Source organism: Homalodisca vitripennis, chromosome 8 (genome assembly GCF_021130785.1).
Source record: "Homalodisca vitripennis isolate AUS2020 chromosome 8, UT_GWSS_2.1, whole genome shotgun sequence".
In the NCBI taxonomy this organism is placed as follows: domain Eukaryota; kingdom Metazoa; phylum Arthropoda; class Insecta; order Hemiptera; family Cicadellidae; genus Homalodisca; species Homalodisca vitripennis.
In genome coordinates, this window is record NC_060214.1 from 112,649,603 (window position 1) to 112,664,456 (window position 14,854).

The 14,854-nt window shown below is 35.3% G+C and overlaps 1 protein-coding gene across 1 annotated transcript in view; it reads left to right on the plus strand.

Annotated features, from left to right (window-relative positions):
• Positions 1-7,965: 7,965 nt before the first annotated feature.
• The window catches only part of LOC124367914, a 114,833-nt gene continuing 107,944 nt past the window's right edge, over positions 7,966-14,854 (plus strand). Inside the window, exon 1 of the mRNA XM_046825117.1 lies at positions 7,966-8,051. The gene's annotated coding sequence lies outside the window, so the exon portion shown is untranslated. The remainder of the gene's footprint in view (positions 8,052-14,854) is intronic.

Consider the following 14,854-nt stretch of genomic DNA (forward strand, 5'->3'; position numbering starts at 1 on the left):
CTTTTCCACGAGTTGGGTGACTCAATCGAGGTTTTACATCGTACATCGTACATTTTTTGTTGTCCAAGGGCTACCTTTCATTTTCAGTGCGATTTGGTACTTTGACAAGTTTTTATTAGTCGAACCAGACACCATTCACAAGAGGTACTGCAGGATATTCTAATCGAGACTGGATAATTACGGTTGTAAGGAATTCAGGACCTGTGCCAACCGAGGGTTTCAGGAGTGACAAGATGAGATGACATCATACAGGGCAAGGCAAGGATGATTCACAGACCCAGACCGCTGGAGACTGCCCCATTTCTATCTCGGATTGCCGCAAGACCCGCTTCTCGGCCACTTCGCTTGCTACCCTCGTACACCGAGAGGACGCCCGCTTCCAGAAAGGCAACGACCGCCGTCATTTGTACCGATAAAAACATCACTTTCCCTTCCCAGTCACGACTCTTTTTACCGGGAATTGTTACCACTCTTGTTCGAGTCTCTGGGACCGGCGTTTTTTTGTCGATGTCAAATGGACCACTAACATATGGTGATAATCAATAAATTGCTGATCTAGGGTACCCCGGTTTCTTTCAGACTGGACAAAAAGAAATAATTAAAAAAAGATTGAAAAATAAGTAATTCTGTACAAAACACAGCTATCTTAATAGGGGACCGAAGTAGTTTGTGCATGTGTTGGTGTACAATACTGTGATAACCAGGAGAGTGCAAAGTATGTACGAAATACAGACCATCGTAAGTCGTGGCTACCAAAATATAGTTTGGTCAGAGTACAGTGGCTTTGCTCGGGCTACCCTTTGCTGTACGAGTAAATTAAGGCTGACATTTTTTGAGCAAGATCCAAGAATTTCCTTGTGAAGATGTTATAAGAAATAATGGTTTTAAGGTTTATAACAAATGGTTTTGATCGAAATCTCTGTTGAGTAACTGAAAAAACAATCATTGTTTCTCAAATCGACAGTTGTCTACTGGTATGACCACCTTCACCAGCGGGGATATTGCAGTTGCCCAAGGAAAGTGCCATGAAAAGATAACGTACGCAGAAGAGACGTTTAACAACGAAATAATCCTGTTTTGTTACCTCGAATCTCCCTAAGACTGACTTCCAAGTACCTTAACATAGATTGCAGTAGCTTATCAATGATGGTTACTGGTAAACAATGATTTCAGGAGATTTCATTCTTAGATAAGATAAGACAATCTCACAGATGGAGTATGCATTGAAAAATAAACTAGTAACAAATACTTTTTCTATGATTTGCTCCAATTATTCTGTTGATAGCATCGTCTAGTAAATGCTTATTGTTACTCCGAAGTGAGCATGGGATATATTTAATATAATGGGATATATATTACTTTTTTTAAATTATTTATATATCTAACAATAACAATAAAGCTTTGTACATAAACATGTTAAGTATTGGGCCTCATTTTAAATGCAAACCCCCATCAAACCCCCCAAAGGCTCCAAACTATTTACACAATTTAGGCTCCAAACTAATGTTCAAAGCCTATCTATATATTTGATTCCGTAAGGGAAACAGTGCCTAGGAAATTTCTCGAGTTGTGAAAAAAATAAGATAGCTTTATGAGGTTTATTCCAAAGCTTGAGTGCTAAGGACGGTGTGATAAATAGCTACCAGATATGATTAATCTTTGCAATGAGGAGTAGTAACGCTCAAGGTCATGCCTTCGGAAAAAATGTTTATCTATTTAGGAAATCCAGTATTCAGTCATGACCAATTAAATGTAGCTTTTATTAGAGAAAGACGCCTCAAAAGAAAGATGCAATAGAAAACCGAAGCCCATACGAAAAAATAAACAAAGACCAAGAAGTTCTAATATAATATGTATTAATATTTAATTTACAACATTTGTATGATTGTGTTTGTATAACATAATTTCGTTTAAAAACAATACAAAGGGACGATTGATGGTACAAACATAAAAAAGTTAAAAAAGTACAATTTTAATCTAGACTTATACCGATGATACTGGAATGTTGTCATCACTATTAATAGATTACAGAATAACCCTCTTTCTTCAGTTTGTAATTATAATTTATTGATTGTAAAATTACTACACATAGCCTACATTGAACTAGGTTACGAGAAAGAGTCGTTCCGTTCCTTGAAAAAATAGGATACTTTAAACAGGGTATCTATCACATGCAGTGCTGGTGACCTTGCGATTGTGGAACGAGTAAACAGAAGATGAATCATTTAGAGAGAGAATACTATCTCTTACATCTATCGTGTAATGCGAAACCTTGAAGGCTTGTTACTACTAATACTACTACTACATTTTTAGTAGTATTAGTATCTACGTATTGTTTAATGCAAATTTACTAAGAGGATACCAAAACAACGGATCTGACAGAACGCAATGAAAGAGTTTTCATACAGGGGAGTAGAAGATAGCCAGGTTAAGTTCCGTTATTTCACCCCATGTTTTTAAATCGCTACTATAGCCACGGAATTGATTGTTTGATGTGAACTAATCATTTCAACTTATATTTTTGATCAGCCCCTCTAGAATTTTATATTTTACTGATAGGTACTATCTCGAGGGATGTTTTTCTTTTATTGACATCAGCGCGGGCTTCAGCAGCACCTTAGGCCGGAGGCACTCGTCTCATTTCGATAACAAGAACAGTCTGGGCATGCCTGATGCTGATAAGGTAAGACGTCGTCAAGGAAAACAAACAGTGCCTATCTAGTTTAGTACCTCCGTACTCATCTATGATCATAAATAGTTAAAACAATCAATTCCGTGGCTATAGTAGCGATTTAAAAACATGGGGTGAAATAACGGAACCTGACCGAGAGCCAGACTGCATTTTGCACCCTTGATCCCTAAAATCAGTACAGTTCTTCTTTTTAACCAGTACCCAAAGTTGAAGCTTCTATGACTTTCCTCAAAGGGTTGTCGCACAGACTGACGAACGAACTGCTATTTGACCTTTTGACCCCAAATTCAATAGGGTCCTTGAACTAAGAGAAACCTATGTACCAAGTTCAAATTCTCTAGGATACTATCAAGAGGTATTTTAGACGGACGGACACAACAACTCGATTGTAAGGTGGTTCTACAGCTTTTAACTCATCGATGATAACTAGTTATAGCGTTAGGTCGTGGTTGGTTGCGTACGTGAAAATTCCCTTATCATGAGGTATTACTTTTAAAGTACATAAAATAAAGCGTATTTTTCGTTTGCTTCTAATTTAGACTCTTTCTACTATTTTTGTCATTTTTCATCCTATTTCTACCTTTTGAAAATTCGACTACTTCTCTTAATATAGAAAGGGACCGCTATTATTATGGACTCATTCGGATAATTGAAGAGATTATATGGCCAAGTTTAAACGGATTGATGATAATGTTCCGTAATCTTCTTGGAGGCAACACGTGAATTTACGGCATTGGATAAGCCCTGGGTGACTTAAGCCCTGATGGTGCGAAGGTGTGATAGAATAGGATTCAAATGGGACTGACGCCAGGTATCCCAAAAATACAACGATAGAAACGTCATCGATACATTCAGCATTTCACATGACGTGGGAGGTGCTTCGGGATGATGGGAATAATCATATTGATCATTTCGAAAGGATATGATCTAGACCATCTGCTGAATCATTATTTGTCAAAAACAAATTTTCAAGAAACTCTTTATTCCCTGTGTGTGCTTTACTACTTGAGACAAGATGATCACCAGAAATTTCAAGGGTTGCACCATCCCATGAAACGAGAGATGGTTAGTACGAATTACTCTTTTCTACTTTTTCTCAATGTGCTTTCCAATTGTGATATTTTTTTGAAGTAAATGGCAAAAAATGGAATTAGAGCAGAACATAAAATTCCAAGTTGGTGGTCGGATCTGAATCTCACAACTGTTGCAATAAAAAAAACAGTGGTATGATGCCCAGTGGCCACTACATCAAGAGTTGCACCGTCCCAAGAACGAAAGATGGTTAGGTCTTTAGATCTTTCTGAATCACTCCTTCCTACTTTTTCTCATTGTCCTTTCCAATTTGATACTTTTAGTTTAAAGTAAATGGCAAAAAAGTGAATTAGACAAGAAGCCATTGAGAAAATTCCAAGTTGGTGGTCGGATCTGAATCTCACAACTGTTGAAATGAAAAGCACTGCTATGATGCCCAGTGGCCACTATATCACGGGTGAGGCGCCACTTGTACAAACACATTCTGCCCCGGTCACTGTAACTGATACAGAGTGTTCCAATGTGTCTATGTCAGCGTCTCGGCCCTAGCAAGCCTTCCTGCAGCGACTCACAAATCGTGGTTGTCTCTCCAGACGAAGTGAAGGCCAATTCATCAGCCGGTCAAAAGACTGAGGTGTTTGTCACCGCCTGTGTGATTTCACGTCCAATTACTTTTAGCCCTCTGATGCATTATATTGGGCATCCGGATAAGATCTCTGGTAGACTTGAAACGTACAAAGACTTTTCAGAGAATTCGGATACTCCCTGATCATCAAGGAGATCAGCTAACAAAGCGCACAAGATTTGATTTGGACCACCCCAATGGAACTACCGGTATTATAATTTAAGCTACCTAATGGATTTTTTATCAACCAATTTTGGATTTAATTTATCCCTAAAATGGTTTTGCAGCCGGTACCTCCAACTATATTTATAATATTAGTTAAGAACTAGGAGGGCTAAAATAGTTCTTGTTATAGATACTGCTATAATTTTCTTTAATTATGCATAATAATTGTATCCAAGGATCATGAATACATAACTTCTGATTATTTTTCCAATATACTTTGTTCGTGTCTTACAGCCTTTTTATAACGCAGTCACTATAACAATAAAGAGCCAAATATTTATGTACTTTATGGTATGAGTAATCAACAGCTGTTGTCTGAAAGACTTAAAAAGACAAAAGATTGTAATGAAAAAACTCATTATAAATTTCAAACTCAATTATTATATCCTATGTATCAGAAAGTAATATTGAATAGATTTATGGGAACACAAATATCAACACAGAAATATATATACTGTTATATATATATATATATATATATATATATATATATATATATATATATATATGTGTATATATATATATATATATATATATATACATATATATATAACAATAATTAGCCAAGTTTGAATTTTAATATTTCATTTCATTTTTCAAGGTAAACTTTGTTGATTGAGTCTCCTTTTCAAGAAATCCACTTGGAAATTTTGATTATTTCACAAAGATATAGGCCTTGTTCCATGGTTTTGAGATTGTTTATAGTAAAAGTTTACACTTTTTATAATTAACTACATGTTTTGTCTAAATTTAAATTGTGGATCATCAAACTACGAGGGGCTTGAAATTTTATGTTTTGAATGGATTTCAAAATGTTTGTGGTTCAAAAACGTGTTCAATAAATGGCATGATTCCCTCAGAATATTGTTAATTCTATAAAGGTGGTACGAGTTTTATTATAATTTTGGATCATTGTTGTCAAATTTACAGCGATTATCCTCCTAAATAGTTTGTAATTTAGTGTTCAATTCGTTTATAAGAAGATTGCAAGAATAAGTCTTAAATATGAAAAAAGTACATGTCCAAATTAAGATTAACTCTTCTCTGTTCATATCACGAGTCCTTTATTCTTTTCTCCGGCATTCCACAATTTCCAATAGAGGTCCAGATAAATTCTAGAACAATTTGGTCATGACCTTGGGTTTCCTAACTTCATGGACCGTTTGTTGTGGCCATTAGAGCAACGAATTCCCAATTAACTTCGAGCATATGACTGTGCGGCGGTGTGATTGTGGTAGCAATGGTAGGCAGCACTTTCACTAACGTCTGCTGCTAGCAGCGGTCTGTGGCGCGGTCAAGGTCAAGTGGTCCTCACTGGAGCTGGAACTGGAATAACAGTGAAATCTGAGGTTGGACCTAAAGAAAGAGTTGATAGGTTACAAGGTTAGTTGTTAGAACACTGAGATATGGTTCTCATTGTGATTCTGCACCTAAAGGTGCAATTGTGTACTCTGATTTGATTAGGTAATAAGTTCTAACATTCGTTATACTCATTCAAAACATTGAGACGTAAGTTTGTTAAGTTTGACTGACCCTTAAAACGGACAGTTTGATTAATAAATTGATTCTTTCTTTAAAAATTGTTTATTGACGATGGAAGGTTTGAAAGGGTAGTAGGATTTCAGACATTTTTCATGCTTATAAATGTAAAAGAAACCCTGAAGAAGAGGATAGATTTCAATCCTCGAAACGTAGGGATTACGTTTTTGTAACATATAACGTGATTAGATGTCCAAAAGTCTATTATCCTTTCAGTAAATTTGATCGTGGTCTGTGGCGATCAGGAGAGAATTTTAAAATCTACAGTTAGACATTAAGGATTAATTGAAGCATGTGAATTTCATTCCTATTGCAGTAATGACAAAACACACTGACAAAGTTTCCACATGCCTGAAATCAATAATTTTAATATTTAGGCAAAGAAGTCATCAAGTTATTTTTATCTAATTTCAAAAGTTATTTTCATACTTTCTGTTCTATGCCTATAAGACCCATCGTACCAGATGATAATGCATTACCTGAATAATTAAAACCAGCTTTTTCAGTCACCTTACATACGTAAAGACATTTGGAAGACTCCTAGCGAAAGTGCCTTAGGTCCAAGGCGTAGTAAAGAGTTTACCCCATTGGTTAGCCGGTGAAAATTTCGCTGTTGCTGACTAGCGAAACCGTTCAGCAGAGCCACCGCGGTGGGTAGCCGGTGAAATATTTGCTGTTGATGACTAGCGAAACCGTACAAGCAGAGTACCACGGTGGGTAATCGGTGAAAATTTAGCTGTCGATGTCTAGACCAAGTTCCCCACGATACAAGATCTTAGGCGTGAATCAAATATTTTGTCTGCAGAAACATGTCAGACATGTTCAACATAAATTAAATGAGTCATACATTATATCTAAGCACGATATGAATTCAGGCAGTGTACACATCATCTAACAGATCAATTAGGCCAAGGGAATTTGCCATTGGTGTAAGAAATAGCACGTAAGGAATATCATCATTGTGTTCCTAAAAGTATAAAATTAGCCGAAAGCTAGTATCAGAGCATTTATAATAGGATATTCAATAATTGCTTTTCTTTTATACTTGGATTTTACAACGATGCTTGGATAGTTTGCCTACTTTTCGGAAAGTCTATGGACAAATCCAAACGTCTTTCTTAGAAGATCTAGAATTTGAAGATGTCGAATTATCTGCCAATATTGTTTCCCAACACTACATGACTGTTTGGTCATTGGCCCTCCAGCTAATTGTACTCTTTAATTATACTGTATAAGTATCGAGCAATTCGAGGATGACTAACCATAATGTACTCTTGACCAGTACATGATTAGTAAAAAAATCATTAAAATCCAAAAGCTAAGAGTTATGCCATAAGACCGTTTAAGTCCACAACACGAAGTTTTTCTATAATGTTATTTATCTTCAAAATATTTTATTACGTCACCAAACCTTATGTTGAACGGCTTTTACCAAGTTCTATGATTATGGCAAAGAGTTCGTTTTGAACGTCGGCGTCGTCAACTTTTCTAGATCTCTTCGGAAGGGCGTGGACTCCAGATTCCAGGAGTCTAGTTGTCACAGATTTTAAATTTCAGATGCTGAAATGAGCGGAAGATGAAACGTGCTAAAATTCATACTCTCAACCACTCTCATCATGGTTTATGTGTACCTTATCGATTATCCAACGGGGTTTGGCCATTCGCAAATTTGAAAAAACACAAATGTGAAATGTTAAAAAATGTGGGTGGAGACATTGCATCATGATGCCAGTAAGAGTGATGCAGGGTAGTCTGAAAGTGGTTCTTAACGATGGCCATGCACATAAGGTGCACCACTGCACGTAGCCGTTGTCTGTGATTGTGGGGGGGAGTGGGGGGGTGCTGAGAGGGGGGCAGGTGTTCAGTCCGCGGGCCCTGCACGCCATTCCGTAACAGTGCCGCGACCCGTGAGTGTATCAGCCTACGGACCCATCTCTGGTGAGTGTCCTTATCTCTTATCACCGTGCACCTGCAGTTTTTATCTATTTCTTGCTAATCGCTGCCCACTTCGGATTATCTGGGCATCCAAACAGGTTCAGGAAAAAACATTAGAGACCAGCATTTAATTTTTGACTTATTGGTGACAAGTACATTTCATTACTCTTGATAAATTAATTTTGAACACTTTTTATGTCGATTATCAAATTTTCATTAGGTCTGAAAACTATCTAAAATCTTCAAAGATTGTTTTGTTATTTGTTTTAACCAAGAACTTTTGTTGCGTTGAAATTTAAGAATGGTGCAAGGATAATTTCAGTATACAACTTCAATCTCTTTTTTTTTATTAATCAAGGTTCCATTAGATTTGGATTTTTCTGAATTAATTGCTTATCTATGTCCTATAAAACACTGTTTAATATCTTACCCACTCGTTGGTGGTTTTGTTGCCACCCAGAACATAAATAACTTATTTGATAAATTTAACATTTGGGCTTGACTAAGTATTACGCAATACAATATTATGAATAAAAACTGATAATGTATTGTGTATAATGTGTGTTATAACGTATTACACTTGTAATAATACATAATCAAGGGACCCATGAAAGCTTTACAGAACAATCTATTCTAATACGCTCTCTTTACCTTTTCTCAGCATTTATTTCTAATATTTTACCCCACTTTGTGTAAACCTTTGTGTCATTTAGTGTAGCAGGCCTATGTATATAACACCAGTGTACAGTTTTGATGGATTTTCGTTCAATTGTTCTGAATTGAATTTATGAATCAACCTCTTGCAGCACGAACTGATGCGTCTGCAAAATGTCCCAACTGTCAAATTGAGATAACAAGTTTGATTTGCGCATTACATTAATTAAAATAACGAAACCTACTACAATTCTTTGGCGTAGTAGCAAAATAGCGAAGTTGCTCTTAGAACTCTCATTGGTGTAAACCTAAAAATAAACAAATTTAAAAGAACTGCCCTAGCATATAATATGCGGTGGCCAATATTGGACGAACTCTATGCCCATTACATAAACTGCGTCTGCTTGAGGAACTAGGTGTGTAGAGTAAAGAGTAATTCGGTACATTACAATATAGGCAACGCTAATAAAAAGTAATCCGGGCTTAGACAGGATTCGATCCTGCGCTATCTTTAACCCAGCTTATACCATGCAACCACCGACTCTTCCAAATCTAAAACTGGTCTACAAGGACCTCGATGTAGCAGGGGTCCTGCCCTTCATCACAGCCTGCGTTTAGATTTCTAAGAACCCACTATTGGCTGAGCGTTAGCGAAGCCTATCACTTCGTATGTCTCCTCTGAACGTCTGTTCGCATGATATCTCTATTGGGAGTGCCGATGGCCGAGAGGTCTAAGTCGTTGGACTTTGGGTCTGAGTTAGAGATAGTGCAGGATCAAATCCTACCTCTGAGCGTTGCACTTTTTATCAGTACAATCAACCTCGTACTGTATCGACTCTCCCCTTAAATTCTGTTTGATAAGATCCTCGCACAGGCCAGTGGCCCATGAGGACGGACAGAATAAGGCTTAAAAGGGGATCGGCTTCTCCTTAAAAAAAATCAATCTTGAAAACGATCTGACTTATAGACGGCTAATATTTTCACATTGGTCTTATGGGTAACCACGAGGGCAACGTGAAAATTGCAGAATAAATAAATGCGTAACCAAACTAAGCCCAATCACATAGAGTTTTAACATGTTAAATTGTTTTTCATAGAGTAAAAAGAAAGATAGCGTGGAAAGTGAATGTTAAAAGTCGTTGACAATATTTGAGTTCAGTATACCCATAGGCGTAGTAGTACCCTCCTTAGATCACTGAAAGTTTTGTTATTTGAACACTGCTATGAAACATAACGTAATGGGCAAAAATAGGAATTTATCATGTGGTAAATTACCTCAATAGATATTTCATCTGTAGAAATTAAATTTTGCTTTTCATTTCTACCTTAACAAGAATGAGTTCTACTTATTGACGGTGGTGAGATGGTACAACTATAGATTCGTTTTTCATTTTTACAATTTCAGTTACAATTTTCATACTAGTTTTTTTTTGTATCCCTTGAATATTACTTTACACTGATATCTCATATGATAAGTTTACGTGCATTTTTATTCCAGCAAAATACGCTCTAGAGTACTGGTGTTGTTAGGTCAAAAATATTTTACTTCCCATATCGTGTCTATTAGCTAGCGGGTGTAATATATCGTAGCGCTTGTTTTTTTTTTTTTAATCGCAGCCCTAAGTTTAAAAAAATTTGCACTATGCCTGGCCTACAACGGTTGAAATCCAAGCCCGATTTAACATTTTAGATGTGATTCCGGAACAAGTACGTTCTTCCTAGTCTTTGTGTGTTAATTTGTTCGGTTCCAAAAAATAAATATCCCCCATATATATATATATATATATATATATATATATATATATATATATATATATATATATATATATATGACTAAAATTAACATACTCGTGTTCATGTCATATTTTACGAATATGTTTGAACAATTTATTTTTATCTGTGCTAAAAAGCTATGTTGTATTCATATTTATAGAACATTATGCACTTAATTAAATATCCAATGATGTTTAATTTGCCAAGACATATTGGATTTTTGATGTTTTGGTTCGGTAGAAGATATTTATTTTGACTTTTTACACTTTAAAGTTTACAGTGTTAATGAAAGATGACATATTGTACAACATGGAAGGCTCTTGGAATAATTTTAAAATGTTAAAATATTATAAAATGTTCATAAAACAATACTTTTACAATATATAGTTTATTTTTTTGGAGGAGGCCTTTCGAAACCTAAGGTTTCATCATCAGGCGATTCCACTAACAAATATTTACATTATTTTTATTACAATTAATATTAAAATATAATATAGTGGAAACAAAAATAAACAAAAACTGATAAAGAATGAAGAAGGGCTTATTGAAAATTCCAGTCTTCTTTCTTCTCAATTTATTAAAAATTTAAACTCTAGTCATGTATTTTTCATACTGGCTGAAATATTTTCAAAACTATTTTATTTGCATATTTACACCATATGGTATTTTAATATTAATTGTAATAAAAATAAGGTAAATACGTATATATATTTGTGGAGTCGCCTGATGACGAAACCTTTGGATTCGAAATGCCTCGTCCAAAAAATAAACTTTATTGGAAAAGGATTGTTTTATTAACATTTACTACTGTTCAGTACAATGCCTAAATTGCGTATATATTGGAATAGTTATATTCGTTCCAAAATATTTGACGTATTTCTTCTCATATACATTTTCATATTCATATACATTGGAAGAAACCAAATAACATTTTCGGACATTTAGTCCCCAATCCGATGTATCTAGGTGGGTGGCCCAAAATTCCTTTCTGCATGGAGCTTTTTAAGCCCATTTATTCGTGGACCTTCTTTCATTTCATTATCCTGGCAATTTCAACTGAAAGCATGCCTATTGAACGAATTTATACATGTATCCTATACATTGCTTGACCATGTCTAACATTTATAAAATAAGGTGACACAGTGTATCATAATTGCCATATACACGTTTGGGAGACGTTTTATAAACACGGTTCCCTTGTCATTATTAGGACATGCTCAAATTTTCAGTTGACGCGCACGCTTCATAAACGGCTGTTGTATGCACATGTGTCCATAACTCGTACAATATTACTAATAGAACATGTTTTACATCAATATTCATCGGGAATTCTTTAAAAGCGTGGTCTTAAATGTGTCATGCTAAAAATTTACAATTTGGCATCTTTAAACCTTTTGCTACCCTCCTTTTTCCCTCATTCCATTTTAACTTAGTTGACTGACAATCGATTTTTTCTTAGAGAAATTTCTATTTCCCCGAAAACACTATAGGTTGTGTTTGTTTTGGTTCGACAAGTATTTATCAAGACAAAATACTAAAAGCATAATATTTTTTCGAAACACAGTACTTTTGTTTGATTTCAATCAAGAATTACTTACATAATAATGAATTATGTAAATAATAATAATCGTTTACTAAAAAAGTAATTGAAAAAAAAAAATAAAAATTTGGGTGGGTCCCGGACCCCTTAAGACCCCTCGTTGGCTACATCCTTGATTTAAACTATCTGTACATATTATTTTTTATAATTGAAACTAGTTTAATAATATTACTAAATGTAAAGAATACATAACATTTCCAATTTATTTATTTTTCGGGCGAGGCCTTTCGAAACCGAAGGTTTCCTCATCAGGCGACTCCATTATTAGTTTATTAGTTTAATAATGTCATGTTGATAAAACATTGAAAACTGCTAATTTAGAATAAAAAACAAACTCAATTTATGATCGTGAATTTCTTAGAATTTCGGTGCACCTGCGGACCCGCGATAAGACAGTCGGGCACTCGCCACAGCGAGCGTTGCAGTGTTGCCAACATCAGTCCCACAACAAACGGCAGATGGCCCATATGAAAAGTGAGGGCGCGTGTACTGTATGTAGTTTTCCCAACATTTTATTAGAACGAACAATGACCTCCACCCAGTTGTTACGGACTGTTATAGAACAGATATGTGTTGTGTTCTGGTGGTGACATTGAGAGTAGCTGGTGGTAAATATTAGCTAATGTTATCAGATGACACGGCTGCAGCTCGTCCACGTACAGTGTACAAACGTGACTTACAGCGACAACTTTCAGCGTCAGACCTCGGGTGAGCCTTTAATTGTGTTGTTTTATTGATTACTGGCAGTTACCCGCGACTCTGTAGGCTTTGCAAGTATATGAGCACATCTGGTTCGAGTGAATTATATTCCCGACTCCAATGTTGAGTTTGCCTTGTTGCCATTATCAAGAAAACACTCGTAAGTAAAGAAGTGTACGTTTGTGGAAATTTTAGTCTGCTCCGGCCTTTGTATTTTTCTGTCGTAGTTGATTTTACCTCGTTCCCCTGATCAAGAAAATATATATACATACACAGATCAAAGAAGCCTACCTACTTCTGTCAAAAGGTATTTAAGATGTTTTATAACAGACTCGAAATTTATAACACATATAAGATAGTAAATCTGTCTTTAATATCTGAATTAAAGTTCTGACCACCAAGGACGTAGCCAACGAGGGAGTCCAAGGGGTTCGGACCCCCCCCCAATTTTTTCAATGACTTTTTTAGTAAATGATTATTATTATTTAAATAATTCAGTATTACTGAAATGCACTGCTAAAAGGTCGTTCTCATCAAAGAAACAGGTGAAGCACTTTTTAAGGAACAAAATGGGGCCTTACTCTCTGTCCACACGGGGAAATCAGTTGTCTGGAACCTCCAAGGTTTTTCCTGGGTTCGTTCTTGTGACCAACCACTGCATACTTAATATTTGCTAAATTAAAGTTAAAAGTAAATTATTACTAAAACTGTTAATTTTCTTTGCTGAATGTTTTTTTACTCGGTGCTCAACAACGTTTGCAGAAACGTTAGAAATAAGAAGTATTGTTGCTATTATTTTTACTCTTTGGAGACTATAAATATAATCATATTGAAAATAGTGGTTAAATGATTTAAACACGTGGTAGGAAATATTATCCTGATATGGCTCCTAGCCGTACGCAGAAACTGAACAGAACTGACATTTAATAGGTGTTATTTGTTCAGTGTATATTTTTTTTCTATTTGCCTGGATTTTTATATGGGCTTTTACGATATCTTAATAGTTATTCTGCTATTAGGGGCGTACGAATCAGATCATCAGATATCATTATAGGTTCAGCCATTGTTGAGTTATAAACTAACCTCACTTTATTTTGTGTATATGTCATTTTGACTCGTATATAGATCCGATTGAATGTATTTTCCGAACATGTTATATTTTAAAAGTAAATTCACTCAGGCTTTAAGTCAATTTTAAAATGGGTTATACACATACTAACGATATATTAAATATAATTCTACTTAGAATAACAGTGATATAACATCATTACTCTATACTTTAAATAACCTAAAAATACATAAATTATCACTCCAGACCGTTTCGCTACATTTATCTTTTACCACATTAGTTATTACTTGAAGAGTCTCTAAATAAGAGCTTTTTAGACCCCAAACAATGTATGGCCCATTAGATTTAGTCTTGTTATGGAAAGAAAACAATCGTACTATCATATTAGGTAATATTTTACTTGCAATAAATAAATATTAATCTGGTACGCTATACGACCATGCATTTATTATTGTTTAAACACTTGATGGGTATATTTATGTTAACACCTTTTGGATCATTAAGTAAGATATTGTCCAGGAAACAGGGTTTTCCCTGACATTTACAACCTTTGAGTGATACAAGAAATCAGTAACAGTACATCAACAAATATTTATAATAAATACAATCGGAGGTACATATGGTTTTGAGAAGTTCATCTAGATTGAAGCAATCAAAATAATAACACACCCAATCCCATAATTTGCGCCATATTGTTTCTCATTTGACGAACAACATTTACTCTCGGCCTCTGTCAGTTTTCCAGTATTTGGTCGGTTAGTTAAGATCTGTTGTGACTTGCATTTTCGTTCGGTTTCAATTGTTAGTGTGTTTTTGCATGTTTTAAAGACACTATTCATGTTTCTTGTGATTCCTGACTTATTGGAGTCACAACACTCTGGTATGATTTGTTTATTTTAACCCGGATTGCAGTTTTGTCACGTAATTTATCCACTTGAGGAAGAGATCAGATTGCAGGTCCCGAAACGTTGTGCGACAGAAAGAGGGCAAACGTCCGGGAAAATATTGTTC